This window comes from Lolium rigidum, chromosome 4 (genome assembly GCF_022539505.1).
Source record: "Lolium rigidum isolate FL_2022 chromosome 4, APGP_CSIRO_Lrig_0.1, whole genome shotgun sequence".
Taxonomy (NCBI): Eukaryota; Viridiplantae; Streptophyta; class Magnoliopsida; order Poales; family Poaceae; genus Lolium; species Lolium rigidum.
Window position 1 is genome coordinate 125,440,507 of NC_061511.1, and position 11,942 is coordinate 125,452,448.

An 11,942-nucleotide genomic window follows, 5' to 3' on the forward strand; every position below is an offset into this window, starting at 1 on the left:
CATAAAGCAATAAATCAAAGTAAAGGTACTGAAGCAACACAAAGGAAGATTAAGTTTCAGCGGTTGCTTTCAACTTATAACACGTATCTCATGGATATTGTCAATGTAAAGTAATATAACAAGTGCAATATGCAAGTATGTAGGAATCAATGCACAGTTCACACAAGTGTTTGCTTCTTGACGTGGAGAGAGATAGGTGAACTGACTCAACATAAAAGGTAAAAGAATGGCCCTTCGCAGAGGGAAGCATTGATTGCTATATTTGTGCTAAAGCTTTGGTTTTGAAAACATAAAGAGAGCATAAAAGTAAAATTTTGAGAGGTGTTTGTTGTTGTCAATGAATAGTAGTGGGCACTCTAACCCCCTTGCCAGACAAACCTTCAAAGAGCGGCTCCCATGAATTATTTTTATTTTTGGGTGGCACTTCTTCCAACCTTTCTTTCACAAACCATGGCTAACCGAATCCTTGGGTGCCTGCCAACAATCTCATACCATGAAGGAGTGCCTTTTTATTTTAGTTTTATTATGATGACACTCCTCCCCACCTTTGCTTTCTCAAGCCATGGCTAACCGAATCCTTCGGGTGCCGTCCAACAATCACATACCATGGAGGAGTGTCTATTTAGGTTAATTAATTTGGGACTGGGAATCCCATTGCCAGCTCTTTATGCAAAATTATTGGATAAGCGGATGAAGCCACTAGTCCATTGGTGAAAGTTGCCCACCAAGAATGAAAGATAAACACCACATACTTCCTCATGAGCTATAAAACATTGACACAAATCAGAGGTGATAAATTTTGAATTATTTAAAGGTAGCACTCAAGCAATTTACTTTGGAGTGGTGGAGAAATACCATGTAGTAGGTAGGTATGGTGGACACAAATGGCATAGTGGTTGGCTCAAGGAATTTGGATGCATGAGAAGTATTCCCTCTCGATACAAGGCTTAGGCTAGCAAGGTTATTTGAAACAAACACAAGGATGAACCGGTGCAGCAAAACTCACATAAAAGACATATTGTAAACATTATAAGACTCTACACCGTCTTCCTTGTTGTTCAAACTCTTTACTATAAATTATCTAGACCTTAGAGAGACCAATTATGCAAACCAAATTTTAGCAAGCTCTATGTATTTCTTCATTAATGGGTGCAAAGTATATGATGCAAGAGCTTAAACATGAGCACAACAATTGCCAAGTATCAAATTATCCAAGACATTTTACCAATTACTACATGTAGCATTTCCCGTTTCCAACCATATAACAATTAACGAAGCAGTTTCAACCTTCGCCATGAACACTAAAAGATAAAGCGAAGAACACATGTGTTCATATGAACCAGCGGAGCGTGTCTCTCTCCCACACAAGCATGTATTTATTCAGAGAATGAAAATAACAAAACAAAAATAAAAGCACACAGACGCTCCAAGTAAAGTACATAAGATGTGATTGAATAAAAAATATAGTTTCAAGAGAAGAAACCTGATAATTTGTCGATGAAGAAGGGGATGCCTTGGGCATCCCCAAGCTTAAATGCTTGAGTCTTCTTGAAATATGCAGGGATGAACCACCGGGGCATCCCCAAGCTTAGAGCTTTCACTCTTCTTGATCATAGTATATCATCCTCCTCTCTTGACCCTTGAAAACTTCCTCCACACCGAACTCGAAACAAACTCATTAGAGGGTTAGTGCATAATCAAAAATTCACATGTTCAGAGGTGACACAATCATTCTTAACACTTCTTGACATTGCCCAAAGCTACTGGAAGTCAATGGAGCAAAGAAATCCATCCAACATAGCAAAAGAAGCAATGCGAAAAAAAAGGCAGAATCTGTCAAAACAGAACAGTCCGTAAAGACGAATTTTATTGAGGCACCAGACTTGATCAAATGAAAATGCTCAAATTGAATAAAAGTTGCGTACATATCTGTGGATCACTCACGTAAATTGGCATAATTTTCTGAGTTTCCTACAGAGAATTAGGCCCAGATTCGTTACAGTAAAGAAATCTGTTTCTGCGCAGTAATCCAAATCTAGTATGAACCTTACTATCAACGACTTTACTTGGCACAACTAGGCACAAAACTAAGATAAGGAGAGGTTGCTACAGTAGTAACAACTTCCAAGACACAAATATAAAATAGAGGTACTGTAGCAAAATAAACACATGGGTTATCTTCCAAGAAGTTCTTTCTTTATAGCCATTAAGATGGGCTCAACAGTTTTAATGATGCACTCGCAAGAAATAGTAGTTGAAGCAAAAGAGAGCATCAAGAGGCAAATTCAAAACACATTTAAGCCTAACATGCTTCCTATGAATAGGAATCTTGTAAATAAACAAATTCATGAAGCATAATGCAACAAGCATAGAAAGATAAAACAAGTGCAGCTTCAAGATTTTCAGCAAAAAGAGAGGTGTTTTAGTAACATGAAAATTTCTACAACCATATTTTCCTCTCTCATAATAATATCCAGTAGCATCATGAGCAAACTCAACAATATAACTATCACATAAAGCATTCTTATCATGAGTCTCATGCATAAAATTATTACTACTCCCAACATAAGCATAATCAGTTTTATTAGTTGTAGTGGGAGCAAATTCAACAAAGTAGCTATCATTATTATTCTCATCATCAAATATAGGAGGCATATTGTAATCATAATTAAACTTATCCTCCATAACAGGCGGTACTAAAAGACTACTATCATTATAATCATCATAAATAGGAGGTAAAGTATCATCAAAGTAAATTTTCTCCTCAATGCTTGGGGACTAAAAAGATCATGAAAACCAGCTTCCCCAAGCTTAGAACTTTCTATATCATTATCAACAATGGTGTTCAAAGCGTTCATACTAATATTACTACCAGCATGCAAATAAGATTCCATAGGTTTTTTAATTTTCGCATCAAACAATCCATGTTTTAAATCAGGAAATAGAATAAGAAGCTCATTGTTGTCCATTATGCTAAACTAGTGTAAACAAGAAACAAAAAGATGCAATTGCAGGATCTAAAAGAAATAGCTTCGAGCACACACACAACGGCAACAGAAAAGTACTTTTACCTGGGACCGGAGTATGAATGCCTTTTACCTTTCCTCCCCGGCAACGGCGCCAGAAAAGTGGCTAGTTGTCGGGGTTGCCGGTGTGTGAGTGCCGTTTACCTTTCCTCCCCGGCAACGGCGCCAGAAAAGTGCTTGATGTCTACGGGAGCTTCTATTCTTGTAGACAGTGTTGGGCCTCCAAGAGCAGAGGTTTGTAGAACAGCAGCAAGTTTCCCTTAAGTGGATCACCCAAGGTTTATCGATCTCAGGGAGGAAGAGGTCAAAGATATCCCTCTCATGCAACCCTGCAACCACAAAGCAAGAAGTCTCTTGTGTCCCCAACACACCTAATAGGTGCACTAATTCGGCGAAGAGATAGTGAAATACAGGTGGTATGAATAAATATAAGCAGTAGCAACGGCACTAGAAAAGTGCTTTGCACAGGACTGGCGTGTGGTTGATGGTGGTAAAACAGTAAACAAGCAGCGATAGCAGTATTTAGGAACAAGGCCTAGGGATCATACTTTCACTAGTGGACACTCTCAACTTTGATCACATGACAGAATAAATAGATAAATGCTAGACTCTACACTCTCTTGTTGGATGATGAACACCACTAATCGTGTAGGATTACACGAACCCTCAATGCCGGAGTTAACAAGCTCCACAATATTCAATGTTCATATTTAAATAACCTTAGAGTGCATAACGGATCAACATAACCAAACCAAGTACTAACATAGCATGCACACTGTCACCTTCACACTACGAAAGGAGGAATAGATCACATCAATACTATCATAGCAATAGTTAACTTCATAATCTACAAGAGATCACAATCATAGCCTACGCCAAGTACTACACGATGCACACACTCGTCACCATTACACCGTGCAGGGAGGAATAAACTACTTTAATAACATCACTAGAGTAGCACACAGATAAATTGTGATACAAAACACATTGCAATCATAAAGAGATATAAATAAGCACTTCACTATGCCATTCATAACAGTGAATAAGTATTCTGTGAAATATAGCCTAAGAGACCCACACGGTGCACACACTCGTCACCTTTACACACGTGGGACAAGGAGTCTCCTGGAGATCACATAAGTAAAACCCACTTGACTAGCATAATGACATCTAGATTACAAGCATCATCATATGAATCTCAATCATGTAAGGCAGCTCATGAGATTATTGTATTGAAGTACATAGGAGAGAGATTAACCACATAGCTACCGGTACAGCCCCGAGCCTCGATGGAGAACTTCTCCCTCCTCATGGGAGACAACAGTGTTGATGAAGATGGCGGTGGTGTCGATGGAGGAGCCTTCCGGGGGCACTTCCCCGTCCCGGCGGCGTGCCGGAACAGAGACTCATGTCCCCCAGATCTTGGCTTCGCGATGGCGGCGGCTCTGGAAGGTTTTCTCTGGTTTCGTCGAACATGTCGAGGTTTTTAGGTCAGGGACATTTATATAGGCGAAGAGGCGGAGTCGGAGGGTCGACGAGGAGACGACACACTAGGGGGGCGCGCCGGCCTGTCATCTGGGGGCCCAGTGGCCCCCCTCTGGCCTCTCTCGGGTGTTCTGGAAGCTTCGTGGAAAAATAGGATGCTGGGCGTTGATTTCGTCCGATTCCGAGAATATTTCCTTACTAAGATTTCGGAACCAAAAACAGCAGAAAACAACGAATCGGCCCTTCGGCATCTCGTCAATAGGTTAGTTCCGGAAAACGCATAATAATGACATAAAGTATGCATAAAACATGTAGGTATCATCAATAATGTGGCATGGAACATAAGAAATTATCGATACGTCGAAGATGTATCAGTAACAACTATAGGCCATAACCTTCTAATAATGGTAATGGTTATGGTAATTCTTATGGTAGATCTGTTTCGCCTAACGAGGAAAAGATGTTAGAAATTGAAAGAGCTACTAAGAGCTTTATGCAATCGCAATATGAGCAAAATCAATTGTTTACTAAAACTATGAATGAACAATCTGCCTTGTTGAAAAATATAGGAAATCAACTTGAAAATTTAAATATGGAGATTTCTGGTTTGCAAACTAAGCTTTCAAATGCTGAAAACCGTCTGCATCACAATCTTCTTTAATTAATAAAATGGCTGCTAAACCTGAGGATAATGATAATAAAATTGTTACTACAGCAAACGCCATCCAAGTTCGAATTAATGAGAATATTAGATTGATGGCTGAATTGCATGCTAGGTGGGAAAGAGAAGAAAACGAAAAACTTGCTAAAGAGAATAATGTAGCTAAAGTTTGGACTATTACCACCACTAGTAATGTTAATGCTTCACATGTTGCTACACCCCCTACTATCAATGGTAAAATAATTGGTGTTGGCAATGTTTCTACTCCTAGTGCAAAGCGTGCAAAATTGCTTGAAACTGCTAAAACTGCTGAAACTGTTTGTAATAAAGCTGCTGAAATTTTTCAAAATATTGGGGACAATGATCCCATTGCTGTAGATCATAATGGTTTAGATTTTGATGATTGTCACATCTCTGAAGTTATAAAGTTCTTACAAAAACTTGCTAAAAGTCCCAACGCTAGTGCTATAAATTTGGCCTTTACAAAACATATTACAAATGCTCTCATGAAAGCTAGAGAAGAGAAACTAAAACTTGAAACCTCTATTCCTAGGAAGTTAGAAGATGGTTGGGAGCCCATCATTAAGATGAGGGTCAATGATTTTGATTGTAATGCTTTATGTGATCTTGGTGCAAGTATTTCCGTTATGCCTAAGAAAATCTATAATATGCTTGACTTGCCACCATTGAAAAATTGTTATTTGGATGTTAATCTTGCTGATCATTCTATAAAGAAACCTTTGGGGAGGATTGATAATGTTCGCATTATGGTTAACAATAACCTTGTCCCCGTTGATTTTGTTGTCTTGGATATTAAATGCAATGCATCTTGTCCCATCATATTGGGAAGACCTTTTCTTCGAACTGTTGGTGCTACCATTGATATGAAGGAATGTAATATTAAATATAATTTTCCTCTCAAGAAAGGTATGGAACACTTCCCTAGAAAGAGAATGAAGTTACCTTATGATTCTATTATTAGAACAAATTATGATGTCAATGCTTCATCTCTTGATAATACTTGATACACACTTTCCGCGCCTAGGCGAAAGGCGTTAAAGAAAAGCACTTATGGGAGACAACCCATTATTTTACTACGCACTTTTATTTTATATTTGAGTCTTGGAAGCTGTTACTACTGTAGCAACCTCTTCTTATCTTTATTTTATTGCATTGTTGTGCCAAGTAAAGTCTTTGATAGTAAAGTCAATACTAGATTTGGATTACTCACGCGAGAACAGATTTCTTCTTGTCACGAAATTGAGCCGCCTACTGCGTAGAAAATTTAGAAAAATCTGCCAATTTACGTGCGTGATCCTCGGATATGTACGCAACTTTCATTCAATTTGTTTCATCCGAGCAAGTTAAATGTCCCTGAAAAATTCGTCTTTACGGATCTAGTTCGTTTTTGACGATTCTGCCTTTTATTTCGCATTACCTGTTTTGCTATATTTGATGGATTTCTTTGTTCCATTAACTTTCAGTAGCTTTGTGCAATGTCCAGAAGTGTTAAGAATGATTATGTCACCTCTGAATATATGAATTTTCAATTATGCACTAACCCTTGATACGTCTCCAACGTATCGATAATTTCTTGTGTTCCATGCCACATTATTGATGTTATCTACATGTTATATGCACACTTTATGTCATATTCGTGCATTTTCTGGAACTAACCTATTAACAAGATGCCGAAGTGCCAGTTCCTGTTTTCTGCTGTTTTTGGTTTCAGAAATCCTAGTAACGAAATATTTTCGGAATCGGACGAAATCAACGCCCAGGTTCCTATTTTACCCGGAAGCATCCAGAACACACGAGAACCGCCAGAGGAGGGGGGCAGGGCCACCACACCACACCCCGGCGCGGCCAAGGGGGCGCGCCCCTAGGGTGTGGGCCCCCGAAGCCCTCCTGCGCCGCCTCTCCGCCTATATAAAGCCCCCGACCTAAAAACCTCGGGGCGTTGGACGAAAACCACGAAACCTTCCGGAGCCGCCGCCATCGCGAAGCCAAGATCCGGGGACAGGAGTCTCTGTTCCGGCACCCTGCCGGAGCGGGGAAGTGCCCCCGGAAGGCTTCTCCATCGACACCGCTGCCATCTCCACCGCCATCTTCATCACCGCTGCTGCTCCCATGAGGAGGGAGTAGTTCTCCATCGATGCTCGGGGTTGTACCGGTAGCTATGTGGTTCATCTCTCTCCTGTGTGCTTCAATACAATAATCTCATGAGCTGCCTTACATGATTGAGATTCATATGATGATGCTTGTAATCTAGATGTCATTATGCTAGTCAAGTGAGTTTTACTTATGTGATCTCCGGAGACTCCTTGTCCCACGTGTGTAAAGGTGACAGAGTGTGTGCACCGTGTGGGTCTCTTAGGCCATATTTCACGTAATACTTACTCAATGTTGAATGGCATAGTGAGGTGCTTATTTATATCTCTTTATGATTGCAATATGTTTTGTATCACAATTTATCTATGTGCTACTCTAGTGATGTGTTATTAAAGTAGTTTTATTCCTCCCTGCACGTGTGCAAAGGTGACGAGTGTGTGCACCGTGTTAGTACTTGGTTTATGCTATGATCATGATCTCTTGTAGATTGCGAAGTTAACTATTGCTATGATAATATTGATGTGATCTATTCCTCCTACATATGCATGAAGGTGACAGTGTGCATGCTATGCTAGTACTTGGTTTAGTCTTTTGATTTATCTTACACTAAAGGTTACTAAAATATGAGCATTATTGTGGAGCTTGTTAACTCCGGCATTGAGGGTTCGTGTAATCCTACGCAATGTGTTCATCATCCAACAAAAGTGTAGAGTATGCATTTATCTATTCTGTTATGTGATCAATGTTGAGAGTGTCCACTAGTGAAAGTGTAATCCCTAGGCCTTGTTCCTAAATATCGCTATCGCTGCTTGTTTACTCGTTTTACTGCGTTACTACTGCTGCGTTACTATCGCTTGTTTACTCGTCCCGGGCAAAGCACTGTTCGCGGTGCCGTTGCTACTACTTATTCATACCACCTGTATTTCACTATCTCTTCGCCGAACTAGTGCACCTATTAGGTGTGTTGGGGACACAAGAGACTTCTTGCTTTGTGGTTGCGGGGTTGCATGAGAGGGATATCTTTGACCTCTTCCTCCCCGAGATCGATAAACCTTGGGTGATCCACTTAAGGGAAACTTGCTGCTCGTTCTACAAACCTCTCGCTCTTGGAGGCCCAACACTGTCTACAAGAATAGAAGCTCCCGTAGACATCAAGCACTTTTCTGGCGCCGTTGCCGGGGAGGAAAGGTAAAAAGGCTCTCATACTACGGTCCCAGGTAAATTATTTTTCTGGCGCCGTTGCGTGTGTGCTCGAAGCTATTTCCTTTAGATCCTGCAATTGCATCTTGTTGTTTCTTGTTTACACTAGTTTGGCATAATGTACAAGAGTGAGTTTCTTATTCTATTTCATGATTTAAAACATGGATTGTTTGATGCGAAAATTAAAAAACCTATGAAATCTTCTTTGCATGCTGGTAGTAATATTAGTATGAACGCTTTGAACACCATTGTTGATAATGATATAGAAAGTTCTAAGCTTGGGGAAGCTGGTTTTCATGATATTTTTAGTCCCCCAAGCATTGAGGAGAAAATTTTCTTTGATGATACTTTGCCTCCTATTTGTGATGATAATAATAGTGGTCTTTTGGTGCCACCTACTATGGAGGGTAAATTTTGTTGTGATTATACTATGCCTCCTACACTTGATGAGAATAATAATGATAGCTACTTTGTTGAATTTGCTCCCACTACAACTAATAAATTTGATTATGCTTATGTGGAGAGTAATAATTTTATGCATGAGACTCATGATAAGAATGCTTTATGTGATAGTTATATTGTTGAGTTTGCTCATGATGCTACTGAAAGTTATTATGAGAGAGGAAAATATGGTTGTAGAAATTTTCATGTTACTAAAACACCTCTCTATGTGCTGAAATTTTTGAAGCTATACTTGTTTTATCTTCCTATGCTTGTTACTTTGCTCTTCATGAACTTGTTTATTTACAAGATTCCTATGCATAGGAAGCATGTTAGACTTAAATGTGTTTTGAATTTGCCTCTTGATACTCTCTTTTGCTTCAAATACTATTTCTTGCGAGTGCATCATTAAAACTGCTGAGCCCATCTTAATGGCTAAAAAGAAAGAACTTCTTGGGAGATAACCCATGTGTTATTTTGCTACAGTACTTTGTTTTATATTTGTGTCTTGGAAGTTGTTTACTACTGTAGCAACCTCTCCTTATCTTAGTTTTGTGTTTTGTTGTGCCAAGTAAAGTCTTTGATAGTAAAGTAAGTACTAGATTTGGATTACTGCGCAGAAACAGATTTCTTTGCTGTCACGAATCTGGGTCTAATTCTCTCTAGGTAACTCAGAAAATTATGCCAATTTACGTGAGTGATCCTCAGATATGTACGCAACTTTCATTCAATTTGAGCATTTTCATTTGAGCAAGTCTGGTGGCCTAATAAAATCCATCTTTACGGACTGTTCTGTTTTGACAGATTCTGCCTTTTATTTCGCATTGCCTCTTTTACTATGTTGGATGAATTTCTTTGATCCATTAATGTCCAGTAGCTTTATGCAATGTCCAGAAGTGTTAAGAATGATTGTGTCACCTCTGAACATGTTAATTTTTATTGTCCACTAACCCTCTAATGAGTTGTTTCGAGTTTGGTGTGGAGGAAGTTTTCAAGGGTCAAGAGAGGAGGATGATATACTACGATCAAGAAGAGTGAAAAGTCTAAGCTTGGGGATGCCCCGGTGGTTCATCCCTGCATATATCAAGAAGACTCAAGCGTCTAAGCTTGGGGATGCCCAAGGCATCCCCTTCTTCATCGATAAATTATCAGGTTCCTTCTCTTGAAACTATATTTTTATTCGGTCACATCTTATGTGCTTTACTTGGAGCGTCTGTGTGCTTTTGTTTTTGTTTTTGTTTGAATAAATTGGATTACATCATGCTTGTGTGGGAGAGAGACACGCTTCGCTGGTTCGTATGAACACATTTGTTCTTAGCTCATAATATTCATGGCGAAGTTTCCTCTTCGTTAAATTGTTATATGGTTGGAATTGGAAAATGATACATGTAGTAATTTGCTATAATGTCTTGGGTAATGTGATACTTGGCAATTGTTGTGCTCATGTTTAAGCTCTTGCATCATATGCTTTGCACCTATTAATGAAGAAATACATAGAGCTTGCTAAAATTTGGTTTGCATAATTGGTCTCTCTAAAGTCTAGATAATTTCTAGTATTGAGTTTTGAACAACAAGGAAGACGGTGTAGAGTCTTATAATGTTTACAATATGTCTTTTATGTGAGTTTTGCTGCACCGGTTCATCCTTGTGTTTGTTTCAAATAACCTTGCTAGCCTAAACCTTGTATCGAGAGGGAATACTTCTCATGCATCCAAAATACTTGAGCCAACCACTATGCCATTTGTGTCCACCATATCTACCTATACTACATGGTATTTTCCCGCCATTCCAAAGTAAATTGCTTGAGTGCTACCTTTAAAATTCCATCATTCACCTTTGCAATATATAGCTCATGGGACAAATAGCTTAAAAACTATTGTGGTATTGAATATGTAATTATGCACTTTATCTCTTGTTAAGTTGCTTGTTGTGCGATAACCATGTTCATCGGGGAACGCCATCAACTCATTGTTGAATTTCATGTGAGTTGCTATGCATGTTCGTCTTGTCTCGAAGTAAGGGCGATCTACACTGAGTTGAATGGTTTGAGCATGCATATTGTGAGAGAAGAACATTGGGCCGCTAACTAAAGCCATGATCCATGGTGGAAGTTTCAGTTTTGGACAAACATCCTCAAATCTCTAATGAGAAAAGAATTAATTGTTGTCAAATGCTTAAAGCATTAAAAGAGGAGTCCATTATCTCGTTGTCTATGTTGTCCCGGTATGGATGTCTAAGTTGAGAATAATCAAAAGCGAGAAATCCAAATGCGAGCTTTCTCCTTAGACCTTTGTACGAGGCGGCATAGAGGTACCCCTTTGTGAAACTTGGTTAAAGCATATGTATTGCGGTGATAATCCAGGTAGTCCAAGCTAATTAGGACAAGGTGCGGGCACTATTGGTACACTATGCATGAGGCTTGCAACTTATAAGATATAATTTACATGATGCATATGCTTTATTACTACCGTTGACAAAATTGTTTCATGTTTTCAAAATCAAAGCTCTAGCACAAATATAGCAATCGATGCTTTCCTCTTTGAAGGACCATTCTCTTTACTTTTATGTTGAGTCAGTTCACCTATTTCTCTCCACCTCAAGAAGCAAACACTTGTGTGAACTGTGCATTGATTCCTACATACTTGCATATTGTATTTGTTATATTACTCTATGTTGACAATTATCCATGAGATATACATGTTATAAGTTGAAAGCAACCGCTGAAACTTCATCTTCCTTTGTGTTGCTTCAATACCTTTACTTTGAATTATTACTTTATGAGTTAACTCTTATGCAAGACTTATTGATGCTTGTCTTGAAGTGCTATTCATGAAAAGTCTTTGCTTTATGATTCAGTTGTTTACTCATGTCATACATATTGTTTTGATCGCTGCATTCACTACATATGCTTTACAAATAGTATGATCAAGTTTATGATGGCATGTCACTCCAGAAATTATCTTTGTTATCGTTTTACCCGCTCGGGACGAGCAGAACTAAGCTTGGGGATGCTGATA